The sequence below is a fragment of the Pelobates fuscus genome, chromosome 2, assembly GCF_036172605.1.
Source record: "Pelobates fuscus isolate aPelFus1 chromosome 2, aPelFus1.pri, whole genome shotgun sequence".
Lineage (NCBI taxonomy): Eukaryota > Metazoa > Chordata > Amphibia > Anura > Pelobatidae > Pelobates > Pelobates fuscus.
Window position 1 is genome coordinate 373,359,288 of NC_086318.1, and position 22,485 is coordinate 373,381,772.

The window sequence follows — 22,485 nt, forward strand, 5'->3', positions numbered from 1 at the left end:
GGGTACTACTGCATAGATACTAAGAATCTACACTACTTGCCCACTGGCAGGGGGAGTGTCTAGTGAGAAAATAGCTTTAAAAGCCCTTGGCGTTGTGATGTTTAAATACTTCCATTAGCAAGCTAACACAATAACTGATAAAAAAAAAATGTTTTTTTTGACTAATTTTGACTATAACTGTATAATTATTGTGCCTGTCATGCAGTTGGTGGGGCATATCCACATCCACTTGCTATTGCTGCCCATTCACCAATACATTTAATCCCCACCTGCTGGGTAGTGGGTTGGCTGTAAATAGGTTAAACCAGAAACAGGTTCTCCAATAATCTTTTTGGTTTAATACCCCATCCCACCACTCTAGGAATAGGATAGTAGCGGCTGAGCAGCCACTGTCTAGTAAACCAATTAGTGGATGTGCCCACCTGCAGTTGTCACATGATGTTGAAGGAGGATTTTAAGATCCCAGTAGTTATATAGTGGTCATATTTGCCCCCATTTTTTTTATTGTGGTGGCTAACTAGCTGGAACTGGCCCAGACAACACATTACGTAACCCCCGCAACACCTTACATAATCATTTGCCCATTGATGCTCACTTTGCCAGCAGGCAAATAATATGGATTTCAATAGGTGACACAGGTAATTCTATTTAGTGAGTTTGCTTGGTTCCAAGGCGGATCTGGTATAATTCTGGTGCAGCATACTTGCAAGGGGAAGCTTCAATATATCCTCTCTCTTGGTGCTCCCTCCAATACCTTTTTCTCCCTTTATTTAACTAAAAATATATATTTTTAAATTTAAACCATCACTAGTCCAGAGAGTGAATGCGCTCTGATCAAGTAAAACGGTCCAATCAAATGCTTGTCTATGAGAAGCATTTGTTTGGGCCATGGCCGTGTTGTAATGACAGACGGGGCATGAAAGTGAAGTATCTATTTAATAGGTTTCTTTAATTAAATGAGGGGTGTACAAAATCAATAGTGCCCGACAGGGCATGATAAAGATAACTCAAACTCCAGTTTGTACAAAAATTAAATCTGCTCATTCAGTAAATTTTACCAGATTTCTACCAGAATTAACCCCTTAAGGACCAAACTTCTGTAATAAAAGGGAATCATGACATGTCACACATGTCATGTGTAAATATCTGAATTGCAAATATGAAATGTCATCAAATACCATGCTTTTATATAATTATCTACGCACCTTTTAAATGAAGCATTAAACAAAACAATTCAAATCAAATTAATTTTTAAACTGGTTTACCTGCTAGCCGTTTAAATATAAATAAGGAAGCTCGAGAAGCTATTGTAATTATGCATTGTATAACAGATTGCCAGTAATCCCTAGCTAATTTAATAAGAACGAATAGATTTGTTTTTGTTTCCTTCTACAATACAACTTTAAAAAATATATTAGATCTCATAGGTTTCCATGAATAATTCCTAATTAATGTATTATAAACATAATTTCTAAGTTCATGTTAACCTTTTGAGATCAAGACAATTTGACAACACATATTTGTACAACTGATAATTGCTAACAATTGCCCCCAGAGACCTGGGAGTAAATTATATATAATTATAGAGTCTTAGTCTCTGGGAAAACATTCTACCATAAGAAATTAAACAACCCATGTGAGCAAATGTATAGAAGGGAAGATGAAACTGTAGTTAAGGAAATAAATAAAGTGGAATCATAAAATTAGAATGCAAAAACAAAAATTATTTTAGGTCATTTTACCGTAATAAGTTATTTATTGACGAAGTGGGCTTATACTGTATATTTGTATCATCTACAAGTAATGGTAAATCACAAAAGGTGCAATTTTCGTCCAAAATGCAGGGACTTTAGACATTTCAGAATGTTAAATTCAGCTGAAATTATGGTATTTCTCTAACAGCCGAATTGAAGAAAATAGGATGAGATTAAATAGTTGAGGGATGATTTATTTATTTATATATATTTTAAAATTAAGCACAGGGTTGTGTTTGTTGTCAGCTCCCTCAATTAATAGTTAGGAGAAAGGCAATATAAGATCACCAACATTTCTGGATGCTAGAGGTGGGGTAAGGTATGTTTTAATATAAGTACACCTCAGTTGGTGGATTTGTAGGATGTCAATCCTGAATTAATCCTAGTTGTATATGGTCCCACTATGTTTACACTATACCTGCTGTCACCTTATGCTTCCACTGGGACTTTTACATGCGGGATTCCAGTTTGACATCTGAAAGATATCTGAAATATATCAAAGGAAAATACCCCAAGCTTACTTTTGAACTTGTCTCGCTTGTCATGCTTTTATAACTGCCATTCAATTTTTTTTTTTAATGGATAGCATGTTTTACTCATGTTTGCAAGTATGGAGTTATTTTTTTTAATTTTTTTTACAAAACATACAACCTGCCCTTCCTCTAAATGTCATTAACTTCATATCATATCCAGTGGTTGCTGGTGAAGTTTATAACTGGTGGGGGATTCTCCTGTCTCTCTCTACCCACTCAAAACCATGGCATGCCATAACCTGTTGAAAACGAGCTGCATCTGCAGTCATTAATTAATAGAAAAACACATGTTTTTTTCCAACACAAACTTGTGAGTAGCCCCTACAATGCCAATATATTTTATTTTATTTGCAACAAAAACATAGGGGGCATGTGGGGAGGGGGCAGGGGCATGAGGAGTACCACCCCATCTGCCCCTATGGAGCAGCCTTCACTGGTTATATCATACTCGTATGTTATTTAGAGAGCTACTGGTGTTTGTTCTCTCTGGCATCTTCATAATAAGTAATCCCACTGTCTGGGCACTTGGTTAGCCAATGTGTTGGATGAAGGAATTTCTCCAAAACTGGAAAGTCACATATTATTATACTTTACATATAGGATGCTTTTTTTTCAATTAATTCATTGAAACCATCAGATTAACAACAGATGTTGAACGAATGGGTTGTGATCTAGTTTTGTTAATGTTGCTAGATTAGCCACTCACCCTCCCATTCATTATTTGTGTATCTGCTTCTTTCTTACATTTCACCTCTTTGCTATTTTCGATTTGTTGAGCATCATTATTAATGTAGTTCACAATCATCTATGAAAAAACAGTTATTAGAAATGCTGATCAAACAGAATACTGTAGACATTTGTGGACAATGTTTGCTATCATCCTAAGACAGCAAAAGCAACACAAGTCACATTCTATGTAGTGTCTACACAATGTAAGACTGTCTGACCGTTACAGGAATGTAGCTCAAAAACATCTGATTTTCGAATATATATTTTTTTATGGTTCTTATGTAGTTCTCTTATACAGAAATGTAGTAATTGTTTCAATAACTTTTTCAGCTGTGATTTGAAAAATATATTGGTATTAGTACATTGGTGTTTATTAAAGGAACACCCTAGGCACTATAAGCAGTTCATCTCACTGAAATTGTTATAGTTCCTGGAATCCCTCTGCTCATTGGTAACAATTTTTGAAAGGTTTAACACTGGCTGAGGGTCCCAGACTGCCCACAGCACACCACTTCCTGGAGATATGGCTTAGGAAGACATTATATTCCACCATAACCATACCAATACAAGTTGAGAGTTGTCAGCTGATACTCCATGTCAATCATTGGCATTCATCACCGCTTGAACTAATGTGAAAGCAGTAGCCCATGCTTTGACTAGAGGCTTTGCAGTGGGCTCCTCGGGACCCTCATTCGATTTTAAACAATTCTAAAACAGAAGAATGGTGCCAGGGAGTCTCCAGGCACTATCACTACATCAATCAAATAAAGTAGATATATTGCCTATCCTTTTAAACATGTATTCCTGACCCTAGAGCGTTAAAACCACCATCTAGCCCCCCTGAATCCCCATTGCATGCCTAAATATAGTAAAATCTTGTATTAACGTCTGCAGCTTCTGCCTTTTCCTCTGACCTGCCTGCATGCCTGACATCATCAGATGTGATTCTGTGAGCCAATCATAATGCTTTCCCATAGGATTGGCTGAGACTGTCAAGGAGGTCCGGGGCAGAGCCAGCACAAGTCAAACACAGCCCTGGCCAATCAGCATCTCCTCATAGAGACCCATTGATTCAATGCATCTCTATGAGGAAAGTGCAGTGTATCCATGCAGGTGGTGAAGACACAGAATGGCAGTACTGCACAGTGTGCAGCACTACCCCCAGGAAACACCTCTTGTAGCTATCTGAGGAGTGGCCAGTTGAGTTATCACTTGATTGTAATGTAAACACTGAATTTTCACTGAAAAGACAATATTTACCACAAAAAGATGATTTTACACACCAGAACAAATACAATACGCTGTAGTTCTGATGACTATAGTGTCCCTTTAAGTTCTAAATTGCTTTCCTTTGACCATCTAAGCTTAAACATCCCTAAATTATATGCTAAATGTTCATGTCAAAATGGGGAAAAGAGTTGGCTGTTGGCATAAGGTGGGTGTACTCTAAAAGGAGTGGCTCAATGTATTAATTCCATTGAGATATTTTTGAAAAAAAAATTTTGTTGGTATCTGGCATTGACAAGTATTTCACATTTATGTCTCAATTACCTGTGCACTTGCTGCAAATGTCAGCTATTCAGAGACCATGGAAAGTGTTGAAACATGTTTTAGGGATTTAATGGTATCTACTCTTACCTTTTCACCAGAAATGGCCCAGTTCTAAAAATTATTGCCTTCTAACCTAGGGTCTTCAAGGAAATAATTGCTCATACATTAATTGCAACTTCTCCCCTGTTCAAATTCATCACTATTGCAGAAATCATTCAAAACAAAGTGGGTCAAAATCATCTACTGACAAAGATAAGATTTGGTATGAATGGAATAGCTATTTGGAGGAATATTCTGGGGCAGAAGCAGGAGCAACTGCACTTCTCAAGGACTCTATATAATGTCAGTCTGGCAAAAAGGTAATTATATGAGTACAATATGGGCAGTTAGAAAGTCTGTTTTATAATATCTCAAAACAATAGATTTATCCTGGATTTCAAAAAAAATTAAAAGAGAGAAAATAATATAATGACACAATTCAATGCAAAAAGGGGCAAACCTTTGGTTATTTTAACCCTTTAATGGCTATTGGAGTTTAGTGAAATGTTCAAGATGGTTATGATGAATGTATTGAGTTAGACAGTAGGCTTTTTATGTTTCCATTTTCCTTAAGTTTGAGATAATGCAAAATTAATCACATATGGGTTTGACTTCTGCCAATAAATGGGATTTTTTTTTTTAAAGTCAATTGCTGTGGTTTAAAGAAATGAAAACATTAACTGATCTATCCTAAAATTGCCTTTATTGACCATTTTCCCTAACTGGAACTTCTGGATTTAAAACAAATGCTCCCTGTGAATGTTTTAAAGAGGTGAATCAGCTGGGCAGAGAAACAGGATCATTGCCAGATATACTGCTCAGGTGAGGAGGGCTAAATAAAAAATATGGGCTGGTGAAAAGGATAAAAGAGGTGAAATAGGGTAGAGACACAACAGGATGAGGGGGAGCGACATTTGGAATGTGATGAGGAATAAAAACAAGTTGTGTGCAATGTGGTGAGACATTTGGAGTGAGATGGGGCAGGGGAGAGACATATAGGAGGTGATGAGTGGAAAAAATGCATTTAGAATGACAAATACACAAATACACCCCTGCATTTCCATACAATGAGATGCTACACACTCATATACATATAGGGAAACACACACACTGTCACAAAAATGTATATGCATTCACACAGAAGAACATACTGCTCAAATAAGTAACCTGCATTCACATTTTTATGCACACCAACACTACATGCTCCATACAAATACACCTAACTTCGAACACACATCGACATGCCAAAGAAATACTTTACTGCATTTACAGTTACTCAACCATCTCACCTGAACATTCTACCAAAATAATTCGGCATTCACACATATCATGATTACACATACCTGCAGCAAGCAGAAAAGTCTTCACCACAATAAAATGCATACTTGCATTCACACATACTGGCACTATATGTAAAAATATGCATACCCACAAATATAGCCCATGTGCGTTACTTCTGATCTTACACACTAAAATACACATTCATACACAAAACTTCACACTCTGCACAACCAATTGAATACACACCTCTGTATGGAAATTTACATAATCCATTTATATTGACCTTCAAGGTGCCTAGGTACTGATTTTGACCAAGAGCCCATAAGGTTGTTATTCCATGGCTGCCTTTGAGGTTAAAATTATACATTCAAATTGCGAGTGGAGGCACCCATATGAAACATTGTGCTGACCTTTACTAATAGCATTAGACGTCAAACAGTGCCCACCTGTTCGTAGAAAGTCACTAGACTTTAAATAATGGCTAGTTGTTCATTGTGGGAAAAATTCTCATAAACATAATTTTGATGAGATTTCTCTAAAGTAAGCTAGTGGGCTACTTTATATCCATGTCTAGTTCTGTAGTGATTCAGTTCCATAGACTTTCCCTGCACTCCTTACCTCACAGATAGATAATTGTACTGGTAGTCTTGATTTTCAGAAGAGCTGAAAGTTGGAAAGAGCTGAAACTCACTAATTTGAGACTTCTTTAAGATACAATTCTAAAGTAATTTAGTGTTTTATGGGGGGATTTAAGACCATCAATCTGCATTAAATAAAATCAGCTTTTAACATTTAAAAGATTTAAATGATTATATTTGTTGAATGATGAATATCTTAAGTATTGTCCATTGAAACAGTATTGATTCAGCAATGTCCTGATGACATGAGATTAATTTATTGACAGTGTTATTAGACTTATTTTAACTTCTACTCCTCAGAGGTGGAACTAATGTAGAGAGGGCCCTGCTACAAGAAATTATATTTGGGCCTCCCCATCACTAGCTAGGGATCTACCATTTGCCCCTCCTTGCTGGGTTGTATTTACCACTGTGCAGTGTTTGTGTGTTTTTATGTAAACATGCTTTTGTATGGGGTATGTGTGTGAATGTAGGGGTTTATTTTTGTGTAGTGTTGGTAGTTGAAAGCAGTGATGTACTTGTGTGTAGTATATGCTTTTAAATTTATGGGTGTATTTGTATGTACTATTTGAATACAGGCAGGCAATGGGGGTCTGCGTTTATATATAATGTTGTTTTTTAATACAGATGTGTGTTTCTATGTGCTGTTAACATTTGAATGTATGGGTGTGTCTGTATGTAGTGTTGGCATTTGAATGCAGAGGTGTATTTGTGTGTAGAGTTTGAATTTTAATGCTGAGGTGTATGCACCTGTACACATACACTGCCATACACAAACTGATACATACACACACACACACACATATATACACTGACACACAAGCAGACACAGAGACACACATACAGGCACACACAGGTACACATACTGACACACATGCAAATACAAATGACACGCATGCAAATACCCTGGAAACACACACTGACACACACGCAGGTACACAGACACACAGCGAATTATGTATAATGCTCCTAACACAGACGTTGAGACCCCCCCTTTAACTGGGTAATTCCGAATAGTTCAAAGGGGGTGCAGGGAAGCAGCGCCTGTGGTGGTGTTCTCAAGTCCGGAGTGATATAGGGAATAAGATGATAAGAAACGTTATATAGTGTAGTATATTTAGAATTCTTTGATGGTTAAAAATGAAATGAAATGTGCTTAAAATTTTCTGGAGCTTATGATCAGCTCCAGATTTTTTGCGCCTGGACGGTCTGTGGATTTGTTGATGGTCCTTGTGCGTCTTTAGGAATGTCTTTCCCTGTTGTTCGGAGTGTTCTTGTAGTGTGTGACAATCCGGCAGTTAGATATCCTCAGTATATAGGGAGAGGAATAAAAACAGAATATAGTGCTCTCTGTATGTATAAAAATAAGAAAAATGGGTAAAAAGAGGTCTACTCACAAGCGGAGAGCAAATCTAGGTGTTGCTCAGTCCTATTATGCGTAGGTGGTGTAATCCCCACCAAGGATATAGCTGCGTGAATGCTCTGGATATAATCTTCAATAATAGATTAAAAAAGGCTCCAACTGGTATAAAAAGACTAGTTTTATTTGGAGACAAATAATAAAACAAAATGTTGTATAAAATAATTAATAAACACTAACGCTTTTCACCTGCAGTTAGGCTTTCTCAAAGTGTTGCAGTACATATGACCTATCTTGTTTAAATAGCTAAAAAATGTAAAAGGTAAGATGATGTCACCAATCATGTGACCCACATTTGATTAACGTAAATGTTTCACAAAACATAATGTACATTATAGAAATAAATATAAATATTATATAATTCATTGTTTGTATATATAAATAAATAAAATAACGTTAAAATAAAAAGTAATTACAAAGAGGAATATCTTGTACAAAAAAAAGTGTTGGGATAATTTTAAGGGGTGGGGAGGACATAATAAACACAATGCCTGAATATAACTCCAGACTACAGGGCGCCACAACCACTAGAGCAGTGGTAGTCAACCTTTTTTTACCTACCGCCCACTAATGCAACTTTTTGGTTGAAAAAATTTCCTTACCGCCCACCAGTTTTCGCGCAAATGCGGAATATTTTTTAGAAAGGAGGGTGTTTTACAAAAAATAAATGTACGTACATTTATCTTTTTATTTCTACTTAATGCAGGTTTATAAGGTTTTTAACTTTATAAAGTTTAATGAGAAAACAATAAAGTAAATTGAAATTACCTTTACTAGTGATTAATGAGATCCTTGAGGTTGATGCTGCGAGACTAAATATTTGATATCTGGTTCGATTTTCGTAAGGAACAAACGAAGGTCTCTTTCAGTGATATTCAGACGACTTCTCTGTTTGCGCATAATATGATTTCTCATATTATCTCTATGATTTTTCTTGTGCATCAGCTCATCTCCTCTCCCTCCTCAATTCCCCATCCCACCTTTTTTTCCCCTTTTTTCTATTTTTTAACCTTCCTTGTAGCAATGCCCAGTAGGAAGGCTGAGCTAGGTAGCCCACTTACTATATAGTCCACTATAACAGACAGACACACGTACAAGACACACGTACAAGACACACATACAGACACACATACAGACACACACACAGGACACACATACAGACACACACACGACACACATACGTACAAGACACACATACAGACACACATACAGACACACACACGACACACATACAGACACACACACGACACACATACAGACACACACACGACACACATACATACACACACACGACACATACATACACACACGACACATACATACACACACGACACATACACACACACACGACAAATACACACACACGACACATACACACACACACGACACATACACACACACATACACATACATACACACACATGACACATACATACACACACACACACAACACACATACAGACACACATACAGACACATAGATACACAAATACAGACACATAGATACACACATACAGACACATAGATACACAAATACAGACACATAGATACACACACACGACACATACATACACACACACACGACACATACATACATACACGACACATACAGACACATACATACACGACACATACAGACACACATGACACATACAACACGTACAGACACACACGACACATACAGACACACACGACACACACACACACGACACACACGACACATACATACACACACGACACATACATACACGACACATACAGACACACACAACACATACAGACACACACGACACACATACATACACACACACACACACGACACATACATACACACACGACACATACATACACACACACAACACACATACAGACACAAATACAGACACAGATACACACACACACACACATACACACACACACATACACATACACAAGACACACACGACACATACAGGAACACAGACAGACACACATACACATACACACAGACACACACAAGACACACATACCAACAGACAGTCACACATACATACACACACACAAGACACACATATATACAGACACACACACACACACACAAGACACACATATATACAGACACACACACAAGACATACATACAAAGACACACACACACACATTATATTTAAGTCACCCTCCTGTTTCCTACCTTTTAGATTCAGGAGGGTGACTTTCCCTGGGGTCCAGTGGTGGCTCAGGTGGATGGGAGTCAGAGTTCCCACTCTGACTCCCTGGTCTTCCTCCCGCGCGGCTCTCAGGGTTAGCTGGGAGGAGTGACCGGGGAATCACTTCCTCCCAGCTCTGCGATGTCATCACAGGGGGCCCGGTCGCGCTGTTAAAGCGCCCAGCGCTGACCGGGCCCCCTCACAATCCACATCCATCGGGTGGCCCTGACAGCATGGGCCACCCGATGGACCCCTCCATATGCAGCCCCGGCGGTTTGCCGCGCGGGCCGGAGCCGCAATTTGTCACGGCGGTACCCAGTCGCAGGGGTACCGCCGGCTCGCACCCACCCGCCCGTCCGCCCGGTCGTCAGGTCGTCAAAACCTGGAAATCCCTACCGCCCACCTGAAATCCTAAAACGCCCACTAGTGGGCGGTAGGGACCAGGTTGACGACCCATGCACTAGAGTATATATAAATGCCAAACAATGAAGAAATAACAATGGGTGGAAATCCAAACAATCCACTTTATTTTGGAACAATAAATAAAATAGTAAAATGTAGTAAAATATAACCTGCGCAATATATGCAGGAAAAAACAATATAAAATATTAACAGCCAAATTGGCCAAGAACCCCTAAGGACAGCAGCTATAAACTCACAGAAGCCTTTAAGTGTAATAAGGTGCCAAGTGCTAAAGTGCAAACAATGCAAAGTGCTTGATGTAACTTCAAAGAATGGACACCAATACTGAACAATAAAGTGCTTACAGGAGACAGAAAAAACTGCTGTGCCGAAAATGCAGGGATCTTGTGGGTGCTCAACGCGTTTCGTCGATCTCGACTTCCTCAGGAGCTTGCTGGGTGTGCACTGGTCCTCTTCTTCTTTTAAATCTGCCGGTCCGACCGCCATTCCCCGGTTGCGCATGCGCAGATCGCGCCGTAGGTGCCATCATACGTAATGACGCACGGCCGGTCGATGTGCGCATGCGCAAACCAAGCTGGAACGCAAAAACAACTTTATGTATACTTTACACAGCCGCATGACGAGCAGCCCGAATTAATCGAGCGCTCGATGTGGATGCGGTCTGAATTTACAGACCTGCCTATCATGCAATCCTTAAAAAATACACAAGATTGGCAAATTAGAGCATGCAAATAGGACCATGGGCACTGGGATTTGGCTAATGGGGCAAAAATGAAATTAAATTGATATGCAGGCGCTCTGCAAATGTATATAAAAGGAGGATCTAAACTTAAAAAAGAAAAATAGTGAGTACTAAAAAAGGGACATATAAAAAGGACAATCGGGTTCATTTGCATTGCTAGAAACGCAATATACAGATTACATATGTATATAAATAAGGCTAACAGAGGAATCTAATATTAACCAGATGTAACTGACACTGAGATACTTCAATATGTCAGTATGGTGTGACAAAGATACGGAGGATTTCAAAAGAGATACAAACTGTTCTAAACAAAGTTTTTTGGCATAATACATACATACATAAAACGGTAAAAGATGAACACTGGGGCATCTCTTAAAAAATAATAATGATAATAACGATTATTACATTAAAAAATGTGAGTATTTGGAGACAACATATTTAGTATTCCAAACTTTGAACCATAAAATTTAAGGATTCTAAAGCATTTCAGAAATTCCAAAAAGGAGGGAGAGATATAGATAAGGTGCACAATACATCGAGAAATAATAAAAATTTATAAAAAATGATGAAAAATGATAAATGATAAAATGACCCATATATACTGGAAAGAGAGAACAGGTGGACGATGATCTTATAGAGTCCCAAAGGTTTCCCAAGCTTGATTAACATCTCGTCCTTCACTTCGACAACCGGGACCAAATGGAGAAACAGAACACAGTGGGTTAATATAAACATAAACAACATGCCAATTTAATCAATAAAAGACAAGTATATCGAGATCAGTGTTAAGGCCAGAGGGAACTGATGACTTCATTTTATAAATCCACTCGGTTTCCCTCATGGCTAGCATCTTCTCAGTATTTCCCCCTCTCCAATGTGGTATAACCAAATCGATCCCGATACATATAAAATCTTCCCAATTAAAAACATCACAAGTGGTACAGTGTTTCGGGACACTATGTTTCATATAACTGGTATGTGCGCGCTCCAATTAATTATGCAGATCTACATAACAATCAAGATGAAAATATCAATAAACTTAAAAATGACCAATCTCGCCGAGATCACCACAATGACCACCATAAACCACAATTGAATGTACTGGGTGAGTCTTATCTGAATCAGAATACTCTACACATATATATAAGAGTATAACAAAATATCATTTATTGTATAATAAACCAATCATAAAAAATGAAACAACATCTCAAAACGTCCAGTATCAGATGTAATCGTGATGAATAGTAAGGGGCCCCTTATTCATATTCTTGTCGACAAAGGACTGATGTAAAAAATCAGAGATGTGCACATTAGCATAAAAACTATATGTGAACTCAAAAAAGTTCAAGCAGTAGGCTCCAGTCCAGTCCGTGAAAAAATATATAAGTGGATAAACGGATAGTGCCCAGACGACCAAGCCGTCTTACGGAGAGGGAGCTCAAACACCAGCCAAACACCCTGGTCAAGACTAAGAGGGAAGCGATAGGGATGGCCCCAAAGGTAAAAAATCACATCCAGATATGGAAAACTATGGGGATATCACTTCAGCAACTTACCCTATCCGTCCGACCATCGGGTGAGAAACTGGGAGCACATAAACTCCAAACCGTGAGGGCTGCAGGAAAAAGGCCGTTCTCGCCAGGTCGCTTGCCGAAAATCAATGGCGGGTCGTAAAGGACGAATCGGCTGGGAAGTTCAAATCCGTCGGCGGTGTGGTGAGGTAGCAGACAGCACGTCTACGCGTTTCGTCCTAGCTGGAGGACTTTTTCAAGACAATGTCTGCTGTCTAAGAGCCGGGTTTATATACCCACTCTTAATTGATTCATAGAATGGTCATGATTGTTAATTGATTCATAGAATGGTCATGATTGTTAATTGATAAACTGAGATCATTACAGATCTAAAGTAAATGGTCATAATTGTTAATTGATAAACTGAGATCATTACAGATCTAAAATAAAATATGCTGCAAGTGGATAGAAAAACACAAAATATAATAAATAAAAACATATATCCTTATTAGGACAATCTCATATTATTAACATCGAAAAATTATATATATATAGACCTAAAATAAAGATTAAAAATATATTTTTATTTTTACTTTTATTTTTACTAATAAAGTATTTCAATCTCAAGTTTAACAGAGATAATTAATCAATCTTGATTTGTGAGCCTTTTTTTAAAAATAATAATAATGATAATATAGTTCAATTGTTTCATAAAAATCTGTTATTTATATATATTAGATTAGGAACAAGAACATTAAAATAAATGTTGAGCACTATATTTTTGTATATATATTTATATGTATAATTAAGAAAAAGAACATTGGAAAAAAATGCTGAACACTCATATAGGATTCATATAAGTGTTAAAGAGACCATGGGGTCTAAGGTGAATCGTAATATATATGTGGTTCCCGATTCATCCTCTCCCACATATAGAGACAGTGAAAGATCTTTCACTCACAGGGACAAATAAGTATGTCTTCCAAATTTTAAATGTTACATTCCACTTCTTCATTTAACCCATTAGGAGTAAGTGTGTTGAGTCTAAAGATCCATTTAGTTTCTGCTGTAATTAAGGCTAATTTTCTATTGGGTATATTCTCTGCAATATGCTCGATGCCCATTACTAAAAGCTGTGAAGGGTTACTGTCATGGGCCATTTGGAAGTGTCTGGCTACTGGAGATTTTTTATCACGGTTGCTGATGGCTCGTCTGTGTTCCCTGAACCTGGCTTTTAATGGTCTCGAAGTCTGACCTACATATAGCAAGTCACAAGTACATATCAACAGATATACCACAAATGAGGTATTGCACGAGATTCTAGTGGTTGTATGGAAGTTCTCATCTTTAGAGGAAGGTGGAAAATTCTTTTTTCCGTGACATATGTGTTGGCAGGTTAAGCATCGGGTGGCACCACATTTGAAATTTCCTGCTTCACATAATATCGATGTTTGATTAGTTTTTGCAGTCGGAAATTTGGAAGGGGCCAATAGATTCTTTAGATTCCTATTTTTACGGAATGTTACTCTGGGTACTTCAGGGATACTGAAACGAAGCCATGGATCCAACCGCAGAATAGACCAATGATTGTTTAGGATATGAATGATCTGGTTGTACGCCCTATTGTACGTTGTCGAGAAGATGGGACCTTTATTCTGACCCACCTCTCTAGTACTGATGTGAAAGTCTATCCTCGGTTTAGGTCTCCTTATTATCGGATGATTCTCCAATAGAGATAGAATCTCCCTATGTTTGACTGAGGGGGAAGGTGATGAAATCAGTATATCAGCTGCAAACCCAGGGATAATTTTAGAGTTCTTTCCGTCCATTCCAATTTTACGCTGGTTGATAAGGGAATCTCTATTGAGCCCTCTAGCCTTCTGGTACGCCCGACCAATGATGCTAGGGTCATAATTCTTATCCAGAAATCGCTGGCAAAGGTCCAACGACTCCTCTTCAAAATTCTCCAAAAAGGAACAATTGCGTCGGAGCCTGGTGAACTGGCTAAACGGGATATTATTAATCCACGTAGGATGATGACCACTCGTGGAGTGTAAAAAACCATTGACATCCACCTGTTTTTTATATGTTCTGGTGTGGACATAACCAGGTTTCCCACTCAGGATTAAATCCAGAAATTCAATAGTAGATCTATTTTTGTTGCTCGTGAAGGAGAGCCCCCACTCGTTGTTATTGAGACTTTGAACGAACTCCTCAGCTTCATTTAGATCGCCTTCCCAAATGATCAGGATGTCATCAATGAAGCGTTTGTAGAATTTCAGGTGCCTCTTCCAGATAGGGTTATGGTAGATGTTGGAATGCTCCCATAAACCCATAAAGATGTTGGCGTATGCTGGGGCAAAGCTCGCCCCCATTGCTGTCCCTTTCTTCTGTAAATAAAATTGCCCATTGAAACTAAAATAGTTGTGGGTTAAAATGAAGGATATACTTTCAACAATGGCTTCCACTTGAAATCGTGGAAGAAGGGGGTCTTCCAAAAGGAAATGTTTGACCGCTTTCAAACCTAACTGGTGGTCAATGTTGGAGTATAAGGCCGCCACGTCAATCGTTAGCCAGCAGAAGTTCTCCTGCCACACAACCTCCTGCATCAGAGACAACACGTGTCCTGTATCTTTAATGTAGGAGGGGAGGTGAATCATAATTTTTTGAAGGTGAGTGTCTACCCATTTTGAGAGTGGTGCAGTCAGAGAACCAATAGATGAAATGATGGGTCTCCCCGGCGGGTTGGTGAGAGATTTATGAATCTTGGGGAGAAAATAAAAAATGGGGATATTGCCTTCACCAGAGAGGAGGAAACCTTTCTCCATTTTGTCAATAACCTTCATGTCAAACATCTTATTTACCCAAATCCGTAATTCTTTGGTAAAGCGGGTTGAGGGGTTGAAGGTAAGAACTTGATAGTATTCTTGATCTCCAAGAATTCGATTGGCTTCACCCAAGTAATCCTCTCTATTGAGAAGGACAATCCCTCCTCCCTTGTCTGCTCCCTTTATGATGATGTTATTATCCTTTTTAAGGTCCTTTAGGGCTGACATTTCGAGATTAGTAAGATTGTGTTCCAATTTACGATCTTTCTGTTGCTTCTCAAGATCCAGGACCAGGTGTTTAAAATCCTTCATAACCAATTCATAGAAGATAGGAATGAACCCTCCTTTGTCGGCTAGAGGATAGTATGTAGAACGAGTTTTAAGTCCTGTAGATACACTAGCCTCCAACACCTCCAGGGCATCAACTTCCCCAAGGGCTTCAGTTTGATCATTTAGTAGGCTCATCAGGTTCTTCAGAATGATTTTATCTTGTGGATCATTTAGAAAGAACGAAGCCGTGTGAATGCTATTGGCATCCTTGATATTAAACGACCTGGTTAAGGTTAATTTTCTAATAAATTGGTAATTTTCTAATAAATTGGTTAAGATCTCGGAATAGATCTAGGATATCCGGATTCCTAAACGGAGCAAAACTCAGACCCTTGTTAAGTAAGGAGATCTCAGGTGCGGTCAATACATGGGTGGATAGGTTGAAAATTCCAGTTAAGGGAGGCATCTCATCTTGTTGGGGTTTGTTTCCCTTTCCTCTCGTTCCCCTGTGGGTGCATCTCTTTTCTTGCTCCCTATTTTGGAAAAAAGTGGGAACGTTTTGGGTCGATCCACAGGGCTCTCTTCTAAAAAATGAGCCTCAACTGGATTATCCCGGTGGAGAACTCTGGGGGGTTTGGGACGCGCTCCTAGTTCCTCATGCTTGGTCCGGGGACCTGACCCCTCCATGGAACCTCGGTCTGTGGTCTCCAATAAGGGGATAAAGTTGGGGTTGTCCTGTCTCCTCCATCGGTCACGATGAGGTGTATTGGCGGTATAATGAGTACCTTTCTCTTTCTGATAGTGATTATTTCTGGTACGGTGGTTCTGATTGAAGGAATTATATGGTTTGGATTGGACAGCTTCAGCATAGGTCTTCGGGCTCCATTGGGGAGTCCTCTTGGATCCATAGGAGCGATTAGCATAGTTGGTACTCCTTTTTCCTTTAGTTGGCTGGAAATGGTCAGGGTATTGACTTCTAGAATCCTTCCTCGGAAAAGGAGTAGTTGTGTCCCTTTTCGATCTCAAGGTCTTTCTTTGCCAATTTCTGATGCAGCCACTTGCATAGTCCTTTAGGTCCCTTGTGTATTTGGTGTTCTTTTTGGTGACCAGGTCTTTCTCAAATCTAATAATCCTATTGTTCATAGTAGTATCCAACTCTGTTATTGAGTCGGGTTGGTCAGTGGTATTGATCTTTGAATGAATTATTTCGATCTCCTTTTCAGTCTTTTTCAATCTGTATTCTCTATACCTAACCACAATTCTCATGAGTATCATAGAGCAGTTATCTAAGGCTACCAACCATTCATTTTCCAATTCAGAATGGTCCGTAAAAAAAGGTTTCTTGTCAAACCTCAGGCCTCTTGGGATCAGTTTTTGATCAAGGTATTTTTCTAACAATGCATGATCCCACCAATCCCTCATCTCAGTTTTTAGTTGTTTCTCTAACTCGAAAAAGAGGGATTTTAGGGAAGGTTCTGATATGTGGGAGGAAAAGTTCTCATCTTTATCTTTTTCTATTAATAAATTTAACCTTCTGCTATTCCTTTCTGTAAGGCTAAGGAGGGGCATAATCGTGACTGAGTAGAAATAAACTATTAAAATCTAAACAGGGGATGGAAAGGCTAATCGGTATACTCAATGTCAGACCAAAACGGCGCTCAGAACACAGAAAACAAAATGTAAATGTAATATGGACTGACAGTGAGAAATAAATATACCCAATGGGATGAAATAACAGTAGGGCTGCGTCACATACAAGGGAGCGACTTATTAAATGAAACCGAAAAGATATAACTGGTATGTGAGCGCTCCAATTAATTATGCAGATCTACATAACAATCAAGATGAAAATATCAATAAACTTAAAAATGACCAATCTCGCCGAGATCACCACAATGACCACCATAAACCACAATTGAATGTACTGGGTGAGTCTTATCTGAATCAGAATACTCTACACATATATATAAGAGTATAACAAAATATCATTTATTGTATAATAAACCAATCATAAAAAATGAAACAACATCTCAAAACGTCCAGTATCAGATGTAATCGTGATGAATAGTAAGGGGCCCCTTATTCATATTCTTGTCGACAAAGGACTGATGTAAAAAATCAGAGATGTGCACATTAGCATAAAAACTATATGTGAACTCAAAAAAGTTCAAGCAGTAGGCTCCAGTCCAGTCCGTGAAAAAATATATAAGTGGATAAACGGATAGTGCCCAGACGACCAAGCCGTCTTACGGAGAGGGAGCTCAAACACCAGCCAAACACCCTGGTCAAGACTAAGAGGGAAGCGATAGGGATGGCCCCAAAGGTAAAAAATCACATCCAGATATGGAAAACTATGGGGATATCACTTCAGCAACTTACCCTATCCGTCCGACCATCGGGTGAGAAACTGGGAGCACATAAACTCCAAACCGTGAGGGCTGCAGGAAAAAGGCCGTTCTCGCCAGGTCGCTTGCCGAAAATCAATGGCGGGTCGTAAAGGACGAATCGGCTGGGAAGTTCAAATCCGTCGGCGGTGTGGTGAGGTAGCAGACAGCACGTCTACGCGTTTCGTCCTAGCTGGAGGACTTTTTCAAGACAATGTCTGCTGTCTAAGAGCCGGGTTTATATACCCACTCTTAATTGATTCATAGAATGGTCATGATTGTTAATTGATTCATAGAATGGTCATGATTGTTAATTGATAAACTGAGATCATTACAGATCTAAAGTAAATGGTCATAATTGTTAATTGATAAACTGAGATCATTACAGATCTAAAATAAAATATGCTGCAAGTGGATAGAAAAACACAAAATATAATAAATAAAAACATATATCCTTATTAGGACAATCTCATATTATTAACATCGAAAAATTATATATATATAGACCTAAAATAAAGATTAAAAATATATTTTTATTTTTACTTTTATTTTTACTAATAAAGTATTTCAATCTCAAGTTTAACAGAGATAATTAATCAATCTTGATTTGTGAGCCTTTTTTTAAAAATAATAATAATGATAATATAGTTCAATTGTTTCATAAAAATCTGTTATTTATATATATTAGATTAGGAACAAGAACATTAAAATAAATGTTGAGCACTATATTTTTGTATATATATTTATATGTATAATTAAGAAAAAGAACATTGGAAAAAAATGCTGAACACTCATATAGGATTCATATAAGTGTTAAAGAGACCATGGGGTCTAAGGTGAATCGTAATATATATGTGGTTCCCGATTCATCCTCTCCCACATATAGAGACAGTGAAAGATCTTTCACTCACAGGGACAAATAAGTATGTCTTCCAAATTTTAAATGTTACATTCCACTTCTTCATTTAACCCATTAGGAGTAAGTGTGTTGAGTCTAAAGATCCATTTAGTTTCTGCTGTAATTAAGGCTAATTTTCTATTGGGTATATTCTCTGCAATATGCTCGATGCCCATTACTAAAAGCTGTGAAGGGTTACTGTCATGGGCCATTTGGAAGTGTCTGGCTACTGGAGATTTTTTATCACGGTTGCTGATGGCTCGTCTGTGTTCCCTGAACCTGGCTTTTAATGGTCTCGAAGTCTGACCTACATATAGCAAGTCACAAGTACATATCAACAGATATACCACAAATGAGGTATTGCACGAGATTCTAGTGGTTGTATGGAAGTTCTCATCTTTAGAGGAAGGTGGAAAATTCTTTTTTCCGTGACATATGTGTTGGCAGGTTAAGCATCGGGTGGCACCACATTTGAAATTTCCTGCTTCACATAATATCGATGTTTGATTAGTTTTTGCAGTCGGAAATTTGGAAGGGGCCAATAGATTCTTTAGATTCCTATTTTTACGGAATGTTACTCTGGGTACTTCAGGGATACTGAAACGAAGCCATGGATCCAACCGCAGAATAGACCAATGATTGTTTAGGATATGAATGATCTGGTTGTACGCCCTATTGTACGTTGTCGAGAAGATGGGACCTTTATTCTGACCCACCTCTCTAGTACTGATGTGAAAGTCTATCCTCGGTTTAGGTCTCCTTATTATCGGATGATTCTCCAATAGAGATAGAATCTCCCTATGTTTGACTGAGGGGGAAGGTGATGAAATCAGTATATCAGCTGCAAACCCAGGGATAATTTTAGAGTTCTTTCCGTCCATTCCAATTTTACGCTGGTTGATAAGGGAATCTCTATTGAGCCCTCTAGCCTTCTGGTACGCCCGACCAATGATGCTAGGGTCATAATTCTTATCCAGAAATCGCTGGCAAAGGTCCAACGACTCCTCTTCAAAATTCTCCAAAAAGGAACAATTGCGTCGGAGCCTGGTGAACTGGCTAAACGGGATATTATTAATCCACGTAGGATGATGACCACTCGTGGAGTGTAAAAAACCATTGACATCCACCTGTTTTTTATATGTTCTGGTGTGGACATAACCAGGTTTCCCACTCAGGATTAAATCCAGAAATTCAATAGTAGATCTATTTTTGTTGCTCGTGAAGGAGAGCCCCCACTCGTTGTTATTGAGACTTTGAACGAACTCCTCAGCTTCATTTAGATCGCCTTCCCAAATGATCAGGATGTCATCAATGAAGCGTTTGTAGAATTTCAGGTGCCTCTTCCAGATAGGGTTATGGTAGATGTTGGAATGCTCCCATAAACCCATAAAGATGTTGGCGTATGCTGGGGCAAAGCTCGCCCCCATTGCTGTCCCTTTCTTCTGTAAATAAAATTGCCCATTGAAACTAAAATAGTTGTGGGTTAAAATGAAGGATATACTTTCAACAATGGCTTCCACTTGAAATCGTGGAAGAAGGGGGTCTTCCAAAAGGAAATGTTTGACCGCTTTCAAACCTAACTGGTGGTCAATGTTGGAGTATAAGGCCGCCACGTCAATCGTTAGCCAGCAGAAGTTCTCCTGCCACACAACCTCCTGCATCAGAGACAACACGTGTCCTGTATCTTTAATGTAGGAGGGGAGGTGAATCATAATTTTTTGAAGGTGAGTGTCTACCCATTTTGAGAGTGGTGCAGTCAGAGAACCAATAGATGAAATGATGGGTCTCCCCGGCGGGTTGGTGAGAGATTTATGAATCTTGGGGAGAAAATAAAAAATGGGGATATTGCCTTCACCAGAGAGGAGGAAACCTTTCTCCATTTTGTCAATAACCTTCATGTCAAACATCTTATTTACCCAAATCCGTAATTCTTTGGTAAAGCGGGTTGAGGGGTTGAAGGTAAGAACTTGATAGTATTCTTGATCTCCAAGAATTCGATTGGCTTCACCCAAGTAATCCTCTCTATTGAGAAGGACAATCCCTCCTCCCTTGTCTGCTCCCTTTATGATGATGTTATTATCCTTTTTAAGGTCCTTTAGGGCTGACATTTCGAGATTAGTAAGATTGTGTTCCAATTTACGATCTTTCTGTTGCTTCTCAAGATCCAGGACCAGGTGTTTAAAATCCTTCATAACCAATTCATAGAAGATAGGAATGAACCCTCCTTTGTCGGCTAGAGGATAGTATGTAGAACGAGTTTTAAGTCCTGTAGATACACTAGCCTCCAACACCTCCAGGGCATCAACTTCCCCAAGGGCTTCAGTTTGATCATTTAGTAGGCTCATCAGGTTCTTCAGAATGATTTTATCTTGTGGATCATTTAGAAAGAACGAAGCCGTGTGAATGCTATTGGCATCCTTGATATTAAACGACCTGGTTAAGGTTAATTTTCTAATAAATTGGTAATTTTCTAATAAATTGGTTAAGATCTCGGAATAGATCTAGGATATCCGGATTCCTAAACGGAGCAAAACTCAGACCCTTGTTAAGTAAGGAGATCTCAGGTGCGGTCAATACATGGGTGGATAGGTTGAAAATTCCAGTTAAGGGAGGCATCTCATCTTGTTGGGGTTTGTTTCCCTTTCCTCTCGTTCCCCTGTGGGTGCATCTCTTTTCTTGCTCCCTATTTTGGAAAAAAGTGGGAACGTTTTGGGTCGATCCACAGGGCTCTCTTCTAAAAAATGAGCCTCAACTGGATTATCCCGGTGGAGAACTCTGGGGGGTTTGGGACGCGCTCCTAGTTCCTCATGCTTGGTCCGGGGACCTGACCCCTCCATGGAACCTCGGTCTGTGGTCTCCAATAAGGGGATAAAGTTGGGGTTGTCCTGTCTCCTCCATCGGTCACGATGAGGTGTATTGGCGGTATAATGAGTACCTTTCTCTTTCTGATAGTGATTATTTCTGGTACGGTGGTTCTGATTGAAGGAATTATATGGTTTGGATTGGACAGCTTCAGCATAGGTCTTCGGGCTCCATTGGGGAGTCCTCTTGGATCCATAGGAGCGATTAGCATAGTTGGTACTCCTTTTTCCTTTAGTTGGCTGGAAATGGTCAGGGTATTGACTTCTAGAATCCTTCCTCGGAAAAGGAGTAGTTGTGTCCCTTTTCGATCTCAAGGTCTTTCTTTGCCAATTTCTGATGCAGCCACTTGCATAGTCCTTTAGGTCCCTTGTGTATTTGGTGTTCTTTTTGGTGACCAGGTCTTTCTCAAATCTAATAATCCTATTGTTCATAGT